The sequence below is a fragment of the Rhinolophus sinicus genome, chromosome X (genome assembly GCF_036562045.2).
Source record: "Rhinolophus sinicus isolate RSC01 chromosome X, ASM3656204v1, whole genome shotgun sequence".
Taxonomy (NCBI): Eukaryota; Metazoa; Chordata; class Mammalia; order Chiroptera; family Rhinolophidae; genus Rhinolophus; species Rhinolophus sinicus.
The window spans coordinates 65,448,773-65,471,261 of NC_133768.1; the positions used below are offsets into that span (position 1 = coordinate 65,448,773).

A 22,489-nucleotide genomic window follows, 5' to 3' on the forward strand; every position below is an offset into this window, starting at 1 on the left:
AATGTGGTTTGTAACAGCAATGTCACATATTTGCATTTCACTGTATGGTGTACAAAGTAGCCATATGTATGTTCTCTTCTTTTGATCCTTAAAATGACCCTGAATGGGGTTGGGCATTATCCTCCTTCAACAAATGAGAAAAGTGAGATTTAGAAAGGGTAAGTGAATGCCCAAGGTCACATAGTTAATAAGTGTTAGTTCTAGACTCAAAAGCCCAGTTTCTATTTCACATACAATGTTTTCTTTTTTAATTAAAATTTATTGGGGTGTCAACGGATTGTAAAATTACATAGGTTTTCTTTGCCTTACACATCCAAGTTCTCCCAGAATAAGCATGATGAATGAAAGGCAGGCCTGTGTTCTAAATCCAGCTCTCACCAAGAAGTTGTGTGATGTTGGGCAGGTCACATTGCTTCTCTGGACCTTGTTTTCCTTGTTCACAAAATAAAGAGAAATTATTAATTTTTGCAAAGTCTCTGCAGAGTATGCTCCATCACTTGCATAAATGAAGGAACCTAAGCAGAGACAAGTACACTGCTTTGTTTGTTCAACATTGCACAGTAAGTGGTAGAGAGAAGCTGCTTCCGTCTCCAGAATGATGTAATTTTTGCCTAGCAAGGGGTAATTATCTACACTGTTCAAAAGAGTAAAGAAAGACAGGAATATATTTCGAACATGCTAAGCTGCATAGTGAAATATACTTCCTGAGTACAATCACAGGTAAAGAGGAGAAACTCCCTACTGTCTCACAGTTTACAACAATCCCTTTCCTAGGAAATCCTATACTAAGAGATGACAGGGGTGATAGACTACACCATGGGGTAGTTAGTCTATGGAACAGTGGTTCTCACCAACATTTTCTTAAAAGCCATAAGCAAGTGTCTGATAAAGGAGGATGTGTAGATAATTGTGTTGACTATCACAGACTGTGTACTTTATTCCCAGGCTTAGAGGTAGTAGTGATGCTGCTGATAATGAAGATGATTGCTAATGAATAATCCATGCATGACATTGAATGGGCACCCACAAGGCAAATTTTTTAAGGGATTCATTTTGTCTTTAATTAGCCTTTCATATGAGCACACGCTGTGCATTCTCTATGCCTAAGAAACCACCCCCTGATGAAATGCACACCCAATCATTCCCTAGTTAATTCCTCCTCATCCTTCATACCTCAGTTCAATAATAACGCTCCTCCAGGAAACCTTCGCTGAGGTTTAGTCCAGTTCTTCTATTTAGTAGAAATCTTCTGTTTTTACCAACACCACTACCATTCTGCTTCTGGGAAATGCAGCTTGGTTTTCTTGAGATCTTCCTTCCCCCATGCATGCAGCGCTGATAGGACTATCAATCAAGGTAATCTCCTTTCCCCTAACCAAGTAATAGGACTGTGACCTGCACTAGGCCACCCTGACTCTCTCTCACAGGAATGTGTACTATAAGCAGCATTGCCGAGATGGAAAATCGAGCCAATTTATTTGAAGACCCTGTCCCAGCTACCTGGATGCCTGCAGTGGTTCTGCTTCCTTTCTCACGGACCCCTGGTTTATCAGCCATTCCTTCTTTATACCAACTTGCCCCATGTCCTTCCAACATTTCTCATTTATGCTTATGTTAACCCAAATAAATTTTAGTTGTTTGCAACCAAAGAAGCTAATCATACATCCCTGTTATGTGGTCTTGTGGTACATGCACCTCTCCTTCATAACATTTTATTTTGTTAACTATATATTTGGGTTGATATTTTGGTTAACGTCTGCTACCCTCACCAGGCTGTGAGCTCCAGGGAAGTAAAGTGTATATCCCTAATACTTAGAATAATGTTTAACATTTTCTAGAAATTTATTAAATTTTTGTTTATTTAATGAATGAATAAATGAGTGAAATTTCAGGTTCTCATTACTCTCTACTGCTTCCTAATATGAGGACCCCCACCATAGCATCCCACCAAGACTTCCTCTTTTTAATGGCTCTTGTTTCCAGTCTTTCCTTTTTCTCAGCCTCTTGCTTTCTATCACTCTCTCTCTCTCTCTCTCTCTCTCTCTCCCCCCCCCCTCACCTCAGTTTGCAACTACACTGATGTCTTTAGCATTGGATTTCTCCCTTGTCATAAAACGGGTCTCTGACTCTCTTTTACTTTCAGTAAAAAGTCCAGGCCTTTCATGGTCTTAAGCCTGATCATGATCACCTCTATTGTCTTATGTCCTGTATTCACTCAACTTATATTTTTGACTCTGGGCATACAGAATTTTTTCAGTTCCTGGATTTCCCATGCCCTCTCTGGTCTCTGTCCCTTTGAACCAACTGTCATCTCTTCCCACAGTGATTTTTATTTCCCCCTTCCTTCAGTCATCAGCTCTATAGTTTTTTCCTCTATAGAGCTTTCCACCATCACAAGGTCCACCTTCAACTAAATTTGGACGAGCTGAGATGACCTTCCTTTGTGATCCCAAAGCTCATCCTGCATAGCTTTATTTTCACATTCATTCATTTACTTTACTGTTTTCATTTGTTGATTTGTTTACCTCCCCCCTCTAAACTGAGCTCCTCAAGGGCAGGGACCATCCCTTTTATCTGTATCTCCTCAGAACTCAGCATGATACCTGAGATATAACAAACCTATAATTTTTTGTTTAAAAAATGACTAAATGAAAGATTGAATCATCCTACCAACTGAACTCCCTACTGAAGTTTTAGTATAATGCTTATAATTCTCTTATAGTATTTATCGATTTTAATTTTTCATTATCGATATCTGTACATATCTTATTTCCACTGTTTTTACTTCTTAGAAGTAGAATCGATATCTTCTTTATCTATATATATTCTGCAGCACCTGGCACACTTCCTGGCCTATAATAGGTGCACAATAACTACCTGTTGACAAAAATGAATGATGAATCAAGCCATGCTGAAATACTGATACTTTAATATACAGTAAGTCCTCACTTTAATGTCCTCGATAGATTCTGTGACTTTAAGCAAATTGACATATAATGAAACCAATTTTAGGCTAACTGGTATAGGCTAATTGATATAAACAAGAGTTAAGTTCCTATGACATCTTGTCAACATTATAATGAAGCCAAGTTGAACAAAATGTTGTTATTCCCAGACATTCTGTATTAAAATGAACAGATAAAACATTCACATTTCACAAAAGGCTTTAAGATGACAGTGATTTATTTCTAAAGGGAATGGATTTCAAACATGAGATTTCAGATTGGTTAAGATGGAAAGAGAGAATAGGAAGCCTTTCATGATGGTCCTTAAGTTTGATCACATGACAACTATCATTTCAGCCTAAATAAGTCCAGCAGCCTTGAAATGAGATACTTACCTGAAATATTAGGTTATGCAGTAATATGCAGACTACTGCCACCACTACCAAGCTCGCCCACACTAACATTGTCGTTCATGGGATGTGGTCCTTTTGGATGTATCTGAATCCATACACTAATAGATGCAGGACTGGAATCCACATGTCCAGGAGGAGCCATATTTGAGATAGGATCTGGTTTGGGTTTAGCAACCAACAGTGGACCAGTTTTTGGTCTTTCAGTCTCAAAGATAAATGTAGCTTTTTCTGTAATAATGTGGCTTTTGCCTGTAATAGCAGGCAAGTCATGCTCATTATTTTCCCTTTTTCTTTTTAACCAAGTACCTGTATTAACAGCCCCTACCTCCACCCCACCCCCAAAGAGTTTGCATCCGCTCCAGTCAATTCAGGATGGGTTGACCAGCGTGAGACTCACCTGAAACAGTGTGCTGTGCAACCACTGAGTGATGACATTCAGAATGGAGTCTTGGTATACGATACCTCTCAGTAAGTTCTTGATGAAGATGGGAAATTGATAAATGCTCTTTACTCTCAAGCACAGAATGCAAATGACTCCACACAGTAAGCCACTGGCTGAATTCTTCTTTCAAATTGTTTAAAATTATTCCAAACAATACTTAGTGCTGTCTGTACCTGAAGAGCAGAAGCTTAGACATATTTAATTCTCTCCCAAGCAAACAAACTTTGCCAACGGAGATTAAGAAACTCCTATACTTCCCATTTGGCTTGTCTCCAGTCTTGGGGGTCATCTGGCCATTCACCTGATATCAGGTGCATCAAGTCAGGAGAAGCAGAAAAGTATCACTCTGGGATTTGTTCCTTGGGAGGAGGCAAATTTTCCAGATAGGGGAGAGAACCGTCTGATCCCATCAGTGTATTGTCCAATATTGATTCATCAAATTTTAAAGCCATGTCATCAAGATAGAGGTTTGGACCACATCTCTCTATGACATGATCAATAACAAGGATCCATCCATCATCACAGAGGCGTTTGCCCTCTGAAGATTGCTACTATACCAGGAACACCAATGACTCCTCAGTTACCAGGTAAGCAGACATCAAAATTAAGTTTAATGAGTCTGTCCCTTAAAGCTTGACAATGAATAAAATTGGCCAGATTGCCACTGTACATGATCATCATGTTGGTGTTACTGGTGATAACTAATGGAGTAACTGTTATCTTGTTACCCTCTCCTCCTTTTTTTATCGATTTGGCAAGTAGTTCCTCCTAGAACTGCTTTTGCAGTTTCAACCATGAAATTTTTTATCATGAATTTTACCTTTCTCCCACCAAATTAATTTTTTATCAACACCATCATCGAGTAGAAAGTTTTCATCGGTCCAATTAGCACAGCCATAACACATAGATTTATAAGCAATGGCTGAAGCTAAGTTGGTTTTACCAGTGAAGGGCCACAATGCCAAAATGTAGTCCCATTTGGCAGTTAGTTGAGCTGTCCAGGTATATAATACCACCACCATGTTGTGAAAAAAGTTGTTCAAAGTACACAGTTATGAACTTTTTGACCATCACCTTTTTCACTAGTCATGAGCTGTTCCACTAATAAGTGTGTTTGAAATCTGATATCTGCTACCACTTGAAGTACTCTCTTAACAGAGGTGGCTTCATTTGTTATACACATGAGAGACAGGTATTCATCTCAATTGGTAGGTAGCTGATTATGGAGACATAGATCCAATATTGGTTTCATCAACATAAGATTCAGATGATAGGAAAGCCTGCTTTTTAGCTGGTGGAGGTAAAACTGAAACTCCAAGTAGTTGAGCTTCTTCGTTCATCCAGAGCACCATGCTTTTAGTCAAGTTCTCATACTTCTGCTTCTGAAATTTCCAAACTGTACACTGGAGATCATGTTTGGCCAAATTGCTGAAAAATTATGGTGATGTCAATTTTTGTCTATCACATCCAACATTCTAACAGTCACTTTTTACACAAAGTTGTAAGTGGATGTGATTTGAGACGAGATGAACCAGAAAGTGATCTTGAAGTTACTTTTTAGGTCCAGGCTAGTGCCCATACCATCATCAATGACTACAAATGCTTTCATACCTCTGTTCTGCTGGACACATTCCCAGAAGCACTTCTGAATTCACCTCCTGAAACACTTGTCAATCTCACACACCCTCACCTAGCAACTGACTCCTTAAAACTAACCCCAGAGTGTCTCCAACCTAAAATGTAGCTCTGATTCTCTCTCTCTCCCTCTCTCTCTTCTCTCTCTCATTTAGTTTGGGAAGAACATGGATTTAGTAGACTCATAGGGAAAGCTGAACTAAAAATCAAGGGAATTGGAGGCTAGCTCCACAACTGCAGAAACATAATGCATATAAAATTTCAAAGAATCATCAAAATCCCACAGAAAACATGTTTAGTCCAACATCTCACAAACTTATTTGACCACATAGCCTTTTTCTTCTCCCCACAAAAATTAAACATCTTCACAAACAATTGCAGGCACATTAGATATCATATTTTATCTAAAATTCACTTCATATAGGAAATAGTTGAAAAAACTTGTGATGTTTAATCTGGAAAACAGGAGACTTGAGAAATATATAAATGTATTTATATATACTGTTGTCACGCTATGTATACATTATACATAAACACATACACAGAAACATTTCTTTGAAGGATTTCAATTTATTTTATGCCATTTTAGGCTTAACATAAGGGGAAAAAAATTAAGTAATCAAATATGTCCAATGATAGAATGGGTTACCTTGTGAGGAAGAAATTGTCTCATCCCCCAAAATAGTCAAGAAGATGTTGGAGGGCATCTGCCATGGTCAATTTGTCACAGAGTTTAGATTATATTTAAGGTAGCTTCCAACTCTATGGCTGTATGATTTTGTGATTAAGTAGCAAACAATGTTTTCTTTAAATGTTCAGATTCCAGTTCAACCTCAGGTGTGCTCTTACATGGAGGTAGAAGAGTCACCTCCTTAATGATTTATTAATAATTTAAAGGGAGAATTACTGGAATTACCGCTTCCCTCTCAGCACCAACCACTAAAATTCCTTTCCTTCCATCTTGCTACTGAGTGCCACCCTAATTTTGCTATTAGGTCTCATGGTGATAGATGAGTATGAGTTTCAGAGACAGAGAGACCTGATTTTGAATCCTAGCTTTGGTTCTCACCATCTCTGTGATTTTAAGCAACTATCTTAGGCTATTGAGAGTCAGTTTTCTCATCTGTAAACTGTGGATTATAAGTATTAGAGTTACAGCTAAAGCAACTACTATATTCCTTGGTCTTTAGTAGACATAACATGGGAGATGGTTATAATTATTATTTTGTACTAAAATATCTTTTTTCCATGAGCTATCTGTTAAAATTCAAATAGTCTTGAGAGCAACACATTCAGACATTATCAACCAATGTCACCATAATCCAGGTAAATGAGTCAGATATTTGAGCACAGGACAGGTATATTTTGCTAGATAGAATGGTAGAGCTAGGGCAGAGTAGCTGAGAGGCAGGGGAAGTTAGTGAAAGGTCAGGGAACCATTGAAAGTAAATATTGCTTGGACCATCTCTGACTAACCGCTTTTAAATCTGGAGAGTTAGGAAAAAGAGAGGCTCAAAAAAATGTAGTAACTGGGAAAACACAGATACCAACTCCTCAGTAGCTAGCCATGGCACTGGGAAAAGGTCCTGGATTAACAACCCCAGTCCTCAACTCTACCAGGCCTTACCCCTTCAGTTACAGGGTCCTGGGGAAGATGGGAGCTGTGAAAAGAAGGTATAGGTCCTTGTGGTAGTGGGGTGGCACTTGGGCAACAGCCATTGATCAACTGGTATGAAGTATTTCAATATTATAGCAAACAGTATGATAGTATATGTGTATGCCAACCGAATAACTATGAACCCTGGCCCTGGGACTAAACCAAAAAGAGGCAAAGGGAAGGAATAGAAAGTCAAATAGCAGAAGAAAACAGTCATCGTTTAGTAATAGTGAATTCATCCAAAGATGCTTAATCCCTGGATTATAATTTATACTAAATATCTACAATGAATTAGACACCATATTCTAGACAAAATAAATTTGATAGCTTTTTAGCTCTTAACTGGTAATATCGTGGTGTTTTTTTTTTCTCCCCAGGGCAGGAAAAACCTCACTATGTTTAACCTTTTTAATGTTTTTTTAACTTCATACTATCTTCAAAGAAATAGTAAACTTTCATTTTACATTTTATATTTGTAAATGTAAAATGAAAGCTTACTATGTACCTGGTTTACACACCATAATACAATGCCTCATGCACCGAAATTGCTTTGACAAATAAAATTTGAATGGTAAGAGCCTTTTAGCAGAAATCCACATTCTTTTTTCATAATTGCCTACAATGCAAGAATTGTACATCCTCTAAATAAGATATGCGCCACCACAGGCAAGGTTAGATTGACCTTATCTTATAGAGCTGAGCAGAGATTCCATTTTTTTGAATAGTATCAGATAAGCACTCTGTAAAGGCCCTAGGACACTTCGTTCAGTAGCAGTGTTTCCCCAAATGTGTAACTATACCCAGTGCACAACAGGTTGAGAAAACTAAAACTCCATTTAAAAAAAATCTATTGTTGAATTTCTATATTCTGTGCCACTGATGTCACCACCTGGAGGGTTCAAATATGTAATAAACCTTTTTGAGCAAAGGCATAGCAAATACCTTTGTGTGGAGAAAAGAGCTCTGCAAGGGAGCCCACAGGGCTTCAGGCAATTCTCATGTAGCAAAATCCCACTTAAAACAAACCTCCTCTTTCTCTTGGGATCTCCTGTAATCCTGGGATTAGGTGGATCAGTGCTGGCAGTGGTTGCTCTTTGCTCAGAGAATTTGCTCAGGTCGTATGGGGCTCATTTTGTTTTCCTTCAAAGTTCAAAATCAAGTATTGAGAACATTTTACTTATTGATGAATTTCTCAAGGTGGTCTCTGATCTATGATTCTACTTTGTATTCTCTCGGGGCAAGCCTGAACCCAAAGGCCTTAATTTCATCAGTTTCAGATGACCAAGGTAAATTTTGCCACTAGTCTTTCATCCACAAGACTGTGAGCTTCTTTGAGATGGAGAGTTGCCTTACTTTTACTCTGTATCCCTACTGTCCAGCATAGTGCCCAATATGGTAAATAAATACTGAATGAACGAATGACTGAATAAATGACACAACATGGTAAAGAAAATGGCTAGTGTGGAAGCGCTCACTTGCTTTATTTGTTATTATACGGAGTTAGTTTATATTAGGTAATTACACAAATGGTTACTTATAAACTGGCAAAAATCTTACATGTTGATTTTAATCTGTTAAGACGTAGATAGCCCCTTATTTTTCCCCCCAAATGTCACCTTTCTTTAAAAGTTCTTTTGTGGAAAAAATGGGACAATTAAGAAGACTTTAATCTTTGTATAACTGAAAATGTAAAGGAAAAGCATGGTATTTTCCAAAAATGATTCTTGACATTGGAATCTCCTTGCTCTTCTAATTGCTAAAACCTTGGTTTATTGACCTGTAATTGGGTCTATTCAATGTTAATTTTACTTATGTTAGGTAACCAGGGTGTATTTTGTTTTCATGTGTTAATGCTTACCTATTGTGTGTGCATAACGTAAAGAAGTCTAAACTATTGTAATGGGAATTTCTAAAATACATAAGCAATAGATAGATAGACAGACAGATAGATAGATTACATTAAGCAGATATAAATGCTAAGCATTTTTCATAAATTCAAAAAATTTGAGCGTCAGGAAGGTTTGAATTATAAATGTTATTTTTTAGCTTCCATCTTAAAACCTCCAAGAGACCTACACCATTTAAGTCGCATCCCATTCCTCTAAGTGGAATAGGAGAAATATATTAAAAAGAGTCTCTGTTCTGCCTTCTAAGAGCATTACTTTATTTTCCAGAAGTGTGTCCTTTTCCGGTAAGACAGATAATGTCCCATTGATCTTAGAAATATGTTGTTCCATGGCTGCGATTTCTTTCTGTGAAATCATCTTCTGGTGTTTCAAATTTATTACCGATTGGCTGGTACAGTGTGGCTTTCAGTTGCTGAAAATTTGGAGTCCATTACAATACTGAAGTTCGGAGTAATTTCCTGGGCTCCATTTGGTGCCAAAGTCCCTACAAACTGATTTTTTTTGTCACTCTTTTGGCTACCTGTCCCAAAGGGAAAAAAAAATATTTTTTTTTATTTGGGTGGATCTGATACAAGGAATACTATCTATAGATATATTTTGTCAAGATTGTAATCATCTGTTTTGTAAGAGAGAGATCTGAGGCTGAAACGTGAAAAACACACCTGAAAAAATCAGCACCAGAAATCTGAGTTCATTCTGTACAATAGCTTCATCTGCTTCTGGACCTTAAGGCAAAGTCACTGTGGCTATTGTCATGGGAATGTGGGTCATGGGGAACCAAGCTCAAACTCATTTTATAACAGGATAAGAAACAATTTTTTCCCCGAAGCAAATTATTCACTTTCCTAACCACAACTGTAGGACGAGTGGTCTAGTGCCAAAGAGGAAATAATCTTTTATAGATGAAAGCTCGGAAGACACCCCTTTCAAAAGGAAGAGCATAGCAGTACATGGTCTGTTGTTGAGAAGAGGTTAATTTTTCTTAATGACAAAGTTTCTTATGAAAGCTAGGATTAATCGGGAAAACAATAGTGTTATCCTCTTGAGTTGGTTTACTAGCATTTTAATCAAAATTGTGTAAAGGTCAAAGGACGTTTGGAAGAAAGACTCACTCGCTTACACTTGGCTGCGGACTCTGACGTTCTTGCCACAGTCATGGCACCAGGTATTTCAGAGTTTGAACAAATCAGGTTAAATCTTACTCTGAGGGTCCATTAAAACATGCACTCTGAAAGTTTAAAGGAAGATCTCTTTACCTCACCCTGCTCTTCTAGGATTGGGCCGATGGCTGAATTGTTTTTTAAGGTGTTTGAGCATGTAATCATCTCCAGAACTATTCAATACGTCCCATGATGTCATGGGTCTACACACACATTGTAACACCCACCTTACTACTTTTGATGGAAGCACTGTAACTATTTTCCTTGCACGAAATTGCATACTGAAATACATAAGATCCTACATCTATGAAAATATGTACACATGCTTACATTTTTTTGTATTCTGTACTTCATTATACCAAAACATCTGAAAAAATCAATTTCTTCTTCACCTGCCTATCAAGAGCTGGATTTAGGATTTATAAGAATTGATAACAGCACTTGCAAAGCATGGAGTACTCCCTGACTGATACTCTCACTTCAATTCTTTTAGAGCAAAGACAGAATACTGATTTCCTTTTTTTTTTTTAGTACTGTGAAGGAAATGTACTTTTAAATGTTTTGCTTTAAAATGTGAATGTGATTATCATTATTACACAAATGTATGTGGCATTACTGGTGTATTTAAGTTTTCAGCACATAATGCACACTCCTGATTTAGAAACTTAAAAAGTTTATTTTTTAAGAGCTTTCCGTTTTACCTTTAAGCATGTGTTACGTAAGCTTAATGGACTCACTCAGCTTCGGGATGGAGAGAATCTGCCAGGTGAAAAGCAGTAAGTTCATGAGCTTTGAAGGGCTTATTTTGCCAGACTGCAACTTCAGCTTACTGTTTGGAGTTGCACTGTTCTACATGCACTGATTTTAATACTGCAAAGCTCTGATAATATTTATTGCAGAATGAAAATACATTTTGTCCCATCCTCCCCCATTCTTTTTGCATAAATACAGTAAGGTGAGCTTTAACTAAGGTGAAGCCTGAATTAAATGGACAAATCCAAATGCTTGAAATTTAGAATTGCATTTACGGATTTCGTCTGCAGTATATCAGCATCAAAATGTCGGTGACAGTAAGTCACAGGCAGTAGAAGTTTCTATGGGTTTTGGAACTTTCAGTTCAGGTCATTGTTGTGTTATCTAGCACTGGTCAGGACAGCAGGACTGACGGGGATGGTGAGACTTAAGTTCAGTACTTAAATATTCCTTCAAACTAGAGATTTACTCTGGCACATGGAAGGAATAAAGTGTATCTTTAAGAGGTGTGTGTGTGTGTGTGTGTGTGTGTGTGTGTGTGTCAAAGAAAGAGGAAGGGCAAACCGCTAGTGAGACAGATTGAAGCAGAATCCATTTTAGCAAAAAAACATGCAATAGTCTGTACATTGAGGTCGCAAAATGCCAAATCCTTTGATTACTTAGAATAAATGTTGAAATGTTCTCTCTTTGTTTTTCTGAAGAAATAAAAAAGATGGCTATTTAATTTTGACTTACTTAAATATGGTTACTCCTTTCTTATTCTTTAAATATTTCTTCCTGTCTCATGTCTCTGAATGCCTTGAACATTTTAACCCCAAACTATTTCAAATGTCTATATACTTGGTTATACTGATGTATATTCCAAGATGTTCCTGAGAATACAAACTGCAAATAAACTGTGCATCATTTTTCAAAATGGCATTTAAAAAAAAAATGTTCCTCCTGTGAAGGATCACACTTGGTTATAAATAGCAAAAATGTATTCAGAAAACAACTCTCAATTTGAGACTGTACCATCATCTGCTATAGTCATATCCATGACAGCCTTTAAGTGAGCAGCTCTGTAAAGTCATCGTATGCAGCAGGCTGAGTTCTGTCCTGCAACAGTGCACGAGCAAGGACACTCCTGTGGGAACAACCTGACATTCCACAATAATGTCACTACTTTTAATACAGCACTGGGGCTAGGGGGAAAGGAGTTATGGCAGAGATTATATTTCACCTTATTCTTTTTTCTAGGAACTATGAAACGTATATTGGAAACAAAATGGACAAACCCCAGACTAGTGATTCTGTGAGTCTTGTCCCTTCTTTGCTAGAATGGTGGTGAAGAGTGGTTAGCATTCCATTGCAGCATTCGATTCCATTCCTTGGCCCCACACCTTCTTGATCTTACTTCTTGTTTTGTCCTTTTCCCTTCCTCCCTCATGTTGACAAACAAACAAACAAAAAACATGAACAGTTTGGGTGAAAAAACATTCCATTGTAGATAATGTCGACAGGGGAAATGATTTAGTTTCACTTTCCTGACTTAAATGTTCTTGACACGGATCACCATATTGCAACGGCAGTAAAACAAAACCAAATAGAACAAAGGAAACCCCCATTGCCCAGAAGACGATTTCATTTAATTAGATCTTATTTTGTAAAGAAGAGCCTATTGTAGAAAGCACTGGAGGAGAAGAAAATATTGCAGACACAATAAAACAGGAATCTGAAAGAATCATAGGGTGGTTGGGAGGTGGGGAGAGTGGGATGGTTGCAGAATAGAAAAACTTCAACAAGAGGAAAGAGAGAGCCAGGAGAAGATTCACAAGAGATAAAAAGATTTGTAAGAATTGGATTCACAAGAGATTAAGGATTTATAAGAATTGGATACACAGATGTCAAAGGATATTTATTTCGCTGACCAGAATTATATTCTTACATCAAAACACTTAGTGCTTAGTATTATAACTTCCACTAAAAGTAGAAAATAAATTATGCACACAGTTTTTTGGGATAAAAAATGAAGAGAGAGAGAGGTTGACAATTTGTTAGCAGTTAAATAGCAGTATATATTCCTGTGAGTGGAGAATACCACTAGACCTAATCTTTTAAAACACAGCATTTTATTTACATTTGGAGGAATATGACACATTTGCTTTATGTTTAAATGATGCACATATTTGGCACACTGAAACACCTGTCTCCCTGCGTTTAGAAGAAAATGAAAACTTGAAACTATAACTCAAATGTGAAGACATTCTTCTAGGTATTTTCCTTAAAGTACAAAGTACACGGCAGTGTAGCACCCATTATGGACTCTAGAATATGTCAAGCTCGATCACATTTGCAAAAGGGATGGATAGCCTGTGCAATGGTACAAGAGACTTCCACATTTCTTTCATCCTAACAATCCAAAGTAACTACAATATACTTGTTAACATACTTGCAAATAAATATGTGAATAAGGCAACATTGCATTTGTAGACATAACCTTAGGTCACAAAGCACATCCTTTTATATGATTCTCACAACCATTCCATGAGGTTTGCAAGACAAATTATATTTTCTCTCTTCTAAAGACTAAGAAACTGAAGCTTGGAGAGCTGAGGTGACTTAACCAAGATTAAAGTACAGAAAGTAGCAACTGAAACACAGATCTCCAGATACAAATCTAATACCTTTCCATCAACTACATTGCTCCTAATATTATGGGAATTACAATTAGGTCAAATTGAATGTGGGTATCTATAAATCCTAGCTGCAGATTTAGAATGGAATCTAGATTGATACCTCAACACTTCAGGTAAATTTTAGTTTTCTCTCTAAGGTCAAAGTTATTAAAAATTATGTTTGGAAGTAAAAATTTCTATGGTAAGTGTTTGTAATATATGGAAGTAAGAAGACATTAGGATAAAAGCAAAAGTTTATGTATCAGCATATTTATTTATTTTTTTCTAATGCATGAAGACATATCAAGCTCAGAGTCAGGACTACGCATACTTTATTTCTTTCCTTTCCTTTTTGTTTTTAATTAGGAACACTTATAATGTGGTTATTTTTCTTAAAATGTAATATTAACTACATTCCTATCATTTAATGTGAAACAAAGCCCTGATTTTGAAGAAAGCAATCTCAAAATGGGACCTAGAAGTTCTTCCCTCATGCCATATAGTTACTCTTAGATTTGTGGCTATTAAATGCAGTAGAAGACAAAAACTCTCAGAGTTTATTTGTGAACTGTAGAGAATCCCATGTAAATTGTGCCTTCTGAAGTGTTATAGGCAGAGGAGAAATGTCACCAAATGTCCATGTGGGGGCAGAGCCCCAGAAAGTAGTTTCCAGGCTCTCGGCCTCACATAGACAGGTGCTGGCTCAGGTAGTAAATGGCCATCAACTGTGATTGCATGGCCATCAGCTGTGGCTAGTTGGCCGTCAGCTGTAACCAGTGAGCCATTGGCAACTAATATAACTGCTGTGGCTACGCTAGGAGAGAGAGAGGAAGAGAGAAGAATGGGGGCTGGCAAGAAGATGGCGGCTGGGCTGGCAAGCATGGATGGCGGTTTGCGGACAGTGTGGATCCAGCCTCCAGTGAGAGTATAGTGCCGCCAGAGAGAATATAGTGGTATGACTCCCCTGCCTATGGCTCCGTGGGTGTTCCTTTTTGGCCTCACCATATCCTGCGTTTTTATGTGGGGAGCAGGAACTGAGACCCTGCGTGACACCCTGCATGACACCCTGCACGACAAATGGCGCAGCGAGCAGGGTCTCCCGCATGACAGTCCATATCTAGCATTCCTGATAAAACCAAACAAAACCAAGATAAACAACCTCCTATAAATTATGTAGGAATTAATTCTGAGCTGCTGTATCAAAGGCATGGCAACTCCTTGTCCCTTCTTTAGGTACCACATTTTATTGTTAGCACGAGAGCAAGAAAGCCACATGTAGTATTATCATTTAGTGCCAATATTTGTTTTTCTATCTTTTGCATTGGACTAGAAGCATGTCCCTGGGAAGGAGGCAAAAGAAGAAAATACACGTTTGGCTGCTTTCAATGGCGAGGCAGGTCTGCAGAATCTGGAAACAAGAGCTATTTCCAGTCCACAAAGTCCATGAGAGCAAGGGTGAAAACTGACATAATATGTGCTACCTCTTCCATATCCAGCATCATATCTGGTACAAAGCAGGTGCCCATTCAATACACGTTGACCAACTAATGCAGTACAAACAAGCTATTAGTCCTCTCTTAAATAGCACTTCTAATTTTTTTCAAAACACCTGTAAGATGATCCCTTTCTCTCAAGTTAACCAGGACATTACAATATGATATGAAGCCCTACAGTGTGTCAACCACATCCAGAGCTTCTAGATTTGTAACATGTGGGCATAATTTTTGAAAGTATGAAGCATCATTCCAAATAGTTTGGAAGCGGTCAGGAAGCAGAGTATGAACTTCTTTCACAAAGGGAAAAAAACATTTTTCCTTCAAAATAAAAACCCAGTACAATCAACGGAATGAAGATGTGGGGTTTAAATTATGGCATTAAACAGGAGTCTGTCTCCAACATGGATAGTTGCTGTAATTTTCATTTGAGTATAAAATTCAGATAACATTGTAGCCTTTCTGTGCTAAAACTGCATGTGTTATTACACAATAAAAATTTATACTCATATGCATTCATACACTCCTTAAAACTTTTCTGAGAGTTTTAAAAAAAATGGGTGTTTGTGAATGTAAAAATCATTTGATGCCTAGATGGGGAAATGTCTTTTGTTAGAAGCAAAAACACTTTACCGGTTCTAAAATGTAGTTCCTTTCCTTCTACTGAAATAAATATTGACAGCCTATTGTTGAACTTATTGAAGGAACATGGACTTCTTCTAGAAAGGTCTTTTCCATTAAGCTAGTCAGTTGAATGGCATATTTCTACATAGTTTCTAATTCATAACATCTTGAGCCTGGGCAGAAAAAATCACGGTCACTATGTTTTCTATTTGAAAGAGCGACCCTTGTAGCTGCACGTGTATATTGAGAAGGAGACAGGACTGTTACCTGTTACATAATAAAAATAATGAAGCTCCAGACACACTAGGGTTAAAATCGAAGTGGTCATGATTTTTATTTTATTTATTCATTTACTTATTTTTAATATTTGTTACTTAATTCTGTTTGCTGCAACTTTATTTTGGAATTTTGTATTTATGTTTATAAATGAGATTACCTGTAATTTTCATTTCTTGTATAGTCCTTGGTTACAGTAGTTCTAAAAACTGAGTTGGAGAGATTGAACTCATTTTTAAACTCCTCAAGAGTTTGTATATTATAGTGATCTTTGATGTTTGGAGAAAAAAACTTAAAATCGTGTCATTATTTTTGGTAATGATTAGGATTGCATTTATATGTGGAAGAGTAGCTATTTCAATAGCATTTTCAGTTTCTTTAATAGTCCATTCTGATTAATTTCTCCCGGAATCACACCCATCTCAATTCTGTTGCCTCCACCCTGAGTGGGCCCAAGGGCTTGTTTCCAGTCCTTTTTGTGGGTATTTAAAACCAAAGCCTCCCTCCAGGCCCCACTTCGCTGTATCACCTACTAGGTCAGAACCAGCTTTCCTCATCCTCCTGTGTCACCTCTGCCATCATGCCTGGAGGTCTCCTTCTTGGGGACAAGGCTCTCTACTTTGAAGTCAATGCTACTCTTGGCCACATCCGTATCCACAACTATCTGGGAGACTCATGGGGCATTCTCTTCTCCCACCCTTGGGACTTGACCCCAGTGTGTATCGGAGCTTTGCAGAGCTGCAAGGCTGGCACCAGAATTTTCCAAGAGGAACGTTAAGCTGATTGCCCTTTTAGTAGACAGCATTGAAGACCGTCTTGCCTGGAGCAAGGATATCAATGCTTACAATGGCGAGAAGCCCACAGAAAAGTTACCTTTTCCTATCATTGATGATCAGCATTGGGACCTCGCCACCCTCTAGGCATCCTGGAGCCAGCAGAGAAGGATGAAAAGGACATGCCTGTGACAGCTCGAGTAGTGTTTATTTTTGGTCCTGACAAGAAACTGAAGCTGTCTATCCTCTACCCAGCTACCACCAGCAGGAACTTGGATGAGATTCTCAGAGTCGTTATCTCTCTCCAGCTGACAGGAGAAAAGAGGGTTGCTACCCCGGTTAGGGGAAGAATGGAGACAGCGTGATGGTCCTTCCCACCATCCCTGAAGAGGAAGCCAAGAAAATTTTCCCTAAATGAGTCTTCACCAAAGAGCTCCCACCTGGGAAGAAATACCTGCGTTACTCGCCCCAGCCGTAGGTCTCCCAGAGGAGTTGATGCTGGAGCTGCTCATGAGCACAGTGAGCCAGCCGAAGGATACCAGATGCCGATCACGTTTCCTACAGCAGTTCCACAAAAATAGCCCGGTGTGATCACAGCCAAGGTCTTTAGGTTGCTCAACTACTGGCTTATTAAGCGAAAATGGCACTTAAAACAAAACAAACAAAAACGAAGCCCCTAGCTAGCGTGGGCTCTTTTTGATTCTGCTCGCTACTTCATCCCATGCCCATCTCAGCCCATGCTACGTGGCTGCCAGAGTATTGGTTTGTGTACTTGCCAATCATCCTTTCAATTTCCTTGGGCATATAGGGACTTCCCTTTGTTTCTTGGGAGCATAGATATTTAAACATGTATTTAAAACTTTGGTTATCTTTTATCAAGTCTTATCAGGTGTTTGTAGTAGGAAGGCTTCCATACTAGCTTAGTCCATGAAGGTTCCAGAATTGCTCTATTATGTTTTCATTTATTTATTTTTATTTATTAGTTTCAGGTGTACAAAACAATGTATTAATAATAGTCAGACATTTACACCCCTCACAAAGTGATAACCCCTCCCCAAACTACTACCCCTCTGACATCGTATATAACTATTACAGTTCCATTGACTCTATTCCCTATGCTGTACTCCACATCCCATGACTAGATATATATTTAATTATAGTTGACATTCAATATTATTCAGCTTCAGCTTCAGGTGTACAATGTAGTGGTCAGGCACCTACACCGTCCCTGAAGTGGTCTCCCTAACAAGACATGTGTCCATCTGACTTCCTTTATATCCACTGTGTCAGTACCATCCTTTCCTGAAGTAACTGCCATTTGTAACCATGGGGATGCTGTCCTCATCAAGCCCAGAATCTGGTCTAGTGCAGGTCATCTGTGACCTCACTGATACTAAATCAAAAGGATTCTTTCTGTCCTCTATATCCCTACAACAGGATCTCATAGATCGTCTGCACTCAGTAAATGCTTGTGAAGTGAATTAATCTTACTTGACATCGATGCATCATTTGTCACTTCTACCTTTCATAAAATTTTCTATTTCCTTTCTTCTCTTAACAAAGTTAAGAGAAACCAGGGGTGTTTCCTTTTACCTCTCTGTATATTCCTCTCACTCTCTTCCCAGACTTCCTGTTTTTGAATGTAGCCATTAAGTATTGCTGTTTCCCAAGTAACCATTCTCTCTCTTCCTGGCTAAACCCACACATGAACTTATCTTCAGCTATCATGGCATGCTGCCAGCTCTTTCCTGCCATTCAGACTCATATATAAAACTATCTACTGTGTGGCTGTCTAACACGTAACTTAAACTCATACAACCTAAGAGGTAACTGAAACTTACATGACCTAAACTGAATTCACAATTCCCTCTCTGGAATTTACTCCTCTTCCTATATTTTCTCTTTCATTTCTCTGAGGTAGATTTCTTCATGTCATCATTAATGCTTTTCACTCACGCTGTCCACCAATCCAAGCTGACTTCCAAATCCTGTAAATGATGTCTCCTAAACATCTCTTGAATCTGTTTTTCCCTTTCTATCCCTATGAACATTGTTTAATTTAGATCTTTATCATTTTATGCTCACATTATGGAAATGACCTCATTTCCAGCCTGATTTTAATTTTGCTCCCCTACACTTTACCTTCAATCCATCCTCCACTCTCCTGACAGTTTTATCTTAAAAATTAAATCATGACATTTAAAAGATTGTTAAATCCTTTTGTATCTTCCTATTGCTTTTAGGATGAAATCTACTTCTTTTAGTATGGCATTCAAAGTCCCTACTTTCATTTTAAGTCTCGTATCTCAATACTTTCTCCTTACACTTTGTAATCTAGCCATACTGAAATATTTACAATTCTCTGAATGAGTACTTATGCAGCATTCACTGATTCACTACCTTGAATGAGGTGCCATTATTATGCAACACTCATCACACTGTTTCATAATTGCCCATAATTAGAGACCCTGTGTTGTCTATGCATCTTTAACAAATAATATTATGTTTAGCACATACTAGGACCTCAATCAATGTGAAATGAATGAATATAAATCTATATTTTAATATATTCTTACTTTTCTTCTACTATCTACCTGTTAATGGATGTGTTACTAGTGAATATGTTATAGTAATAACACAAACATAGTACATATCATTACTTGCTATAGGTCAGGCACTATTCTAAGTGTTTTATACATGTTAATTCATAAACAAATACTCAGAACAAACCTTGTATCCTCATATTTCAGAAATCGAGGCACAGAGAGATTAGGTGACTTGTCCAGGATCACATAGCCAATAAGTGGTGGAGCAGGGACTTAAACCCAGGCAGTCTGTCTCCAGAGCCCATAATAGGCTATAAGGAGAGAAAAAGAAGAGCATATTTTATGGATGATTCAACATGCATTACCAAGGCCTCAATTATTGATAGTTGAAGGTTGTGCTCTTGCAATTTAGACCTCATGTGACATATAGAGAGCATACAACTTTAGTATAAAAATTAACCTTAGTTTTGCCGACTTACATTGTTGTTATTCTGTTCTAGATTTTTTTTTTCTTGGGCTTATGTTTTATCCTTTGGCTGCTATGGATCTTCTCTCCATTGATAATCAAATCCACCATTTTCTATATGGACCAGGTCAAGACAATAGGTAGTAGCTTTGAAAATTAAAAAATCTTGGCTTTCATGATTCCCAAGACTGAAGCTTACCTCAATTATTATTAAAACTAATGTTTTCCACTTTTAGCTTTCATATTCCTAAACTGAGAAGAAATTATTCCAAATTTGTATTTTGTTCGATTGTTTGGGACCTGAAGATGAAAATGGAATAATGGAATAGCATATTAATAGCTTGTATAAGTAGGTAATTTATGTCCTCAGATAATTAGGGTTTTCAGAAACATGTCGTCTTTTAATAGCAGTACTTTTCCCATGCCAAATAAAAAGTATGATTTCACATGTAATATAACCAGGACTATAATTTCTATGAAATGATAATCAGATAAGTATCAATTTCACGGTCAATGGTGACATCTCTCTGAAGTTTCTACAGTAACTTCTAGAATGTGTCACTATTTGGAGATTCAATTGCTATCTCTCCAATCCCTTCTCTAACCCAAGTTTCCCATAGCTTGAAGGAACTGTCCAGTAAACATTTGTATCAACAACCAGAAATATACTGTACACAGTGAAATTATGAACCTGCTGCAGAGTGAAAAGGCCATTGGCTTTTTCTCTTTCATAAAGCATTGTTGTGGTAATTCTATTGTAAACACAAGACTGCCTTTTATCACCAGGACACTAAGTTACAAGTCTCACTTACTGATAGAGTGATTGTGGGGACAGAGTACCAGGGAGCAGTTTCCAGGCTCTCGGCCTCACGTGGAAAGGTGCTGGCTCAGGTAGTAGATGGCCATCAGCTCTGACTAGTTGGCCATCAGCTGTAACCAGTTAGCTAATCAGCCACTGACATAACTGCCATGGCTGCGTTGGTTGGTTGGCAGGCAGAGAAGCAGATGGCAGGTTGCAGATCGTGTTGATCCCACTTCGCGTGTCTTGCCCGGCCACCAGCGAGACTGGGGTGCAGGAAGACCCCTTGTTGGGGTACTGGCGAATGTTTGCTTTTGTATCTCCAACCCAGCTGCCAGCGAGAATACAGTGGTATGACTCCTCTATCTATGACACCATTGGTGTTCCTTTTTGGCTTCACCATATCCTGCGTTCTTATGTGCGGAGCCGGACCAGAGTCCCTGCATGACAGTGATTAATTACAATAAAAATTCACTATCATTTGAAACATCGTTAATATATTTCTTAAATTATACATATATATAATGAAATTTAAGGTCCCTAGAAAATGTGAGAAACAGACTGAATCTACAATGTGTTTCAAACCCAAACAGGCTCAGGCTGCCCAATTAAATGGCTATAATCAGTTAAACTCTGAAAAGCTAATACTCTGTAGGCATCACAATCCACATATATGTCTACTGAAATCCCTTGATGTGATGAAGGCTGCTTACTGATCCTTATTTCACTTCAAAGAGGAAGTAGATTGCTGCTATATTTTTATGGCAATGAACTGTGCCATAACACATTCTAGCAAACAAGTGCTATATATTGCTTTATTTTTCAGTCCTAAGCTCACACAGTGGATGTGGGGAAAGGATTGATTTTTTTTTTTCTTTTCTTTTAGGCTTTTAGCACTTCTGTTAGGTGTTGTTCATAGAATTAGAACTTATTTCTTTCTTTTTCAACTTTACCTTTTCTTTTCACTACTGATTTTGCTTTGACATTAGCAGAGGTTAATGGAACACTCAGTTCTTTCTTTGCTTTTCGTTGGTCTTTGACAATCATTGTATGTACAGTCTTCTTCCCATCAACACGGTCTTGAATAATCAGCTTTTATGACTAAACCTATATACTCTTCAAGACAGCAAATACATTTTCAATTACTGCAAGACCTGTGGAACTTCCAACTCTGAGGATTTTTATTGGCTAAGGTAGACTATGTCTTCTCTTGGCACACTCTGCCAAAAGCTTTGGCATTGGCAAGAGCAGCTGCATGTATGTGCTTATTTGGAGAAAACAAATTGGCTTCTCTCACCTAAGTAAATGACCTTGTTATTTATAACTACTATCTGGATTCAATTCTTCTTGTAAAAGTAAAAATAAAAACTGTTCTTTACAGTTAAATCTATTTAGGTTGTCATCTCCCTAGTGCTCTATGCCTCTTCCTGGGAATAAATTGCTTTGTTTCCTGTTTTATTATTATTATTATTATTAGTTTCACGTGTACAAAACAACATAAAGATTGGACATTAACACGCTTCACAAAATGATAACCCAAACAAGTCTACTACCCATCTGACACCGTACATAGCTATTATATATATATATATGATACATATATACATACATATATACATTTTAAGAAAGGAAACTATTAAAATTGTAATACTCAATATATACTGATAACAAAGGATGAATACAAGTCACATTTGACTTCTGCAATTACAAGAGGTTCTCAAAGTGGTTACCATCAGCGTAATATTAATACAGTTTTCTCCTTTCTAAAAATGTGTATACATATTTTTTGGCACCCTCTGTGTGTGTGTGTGTGTGTGTGTGTGTGTATTTGATATTCAATATTATTTTATATTAGTTTCAGGTGTACAGCACAGTGTTTAGTCATTTATATAACTTATGCAGTGATCCCCCAGTAAGTATAGTACCTGTCTGACACTATACAT

The 22,489-nt window shown here is 37.7% G+C and overlaps 1 pseudogene; it reads left to right on the forward strand.

Moving 5' to 3' along the window:
• The first annotated feature begins 16,542 nt into the window (after positions 1 to 16,542).
• Positions 16,543 to 17,213, forward strand: LOC109460336 (peroxiredoxin-6; annotated as a pseudogene).
• The last annotated feature ends 5,276 nt before the right edge of the window (positions 17,214 to 22,489 follow it).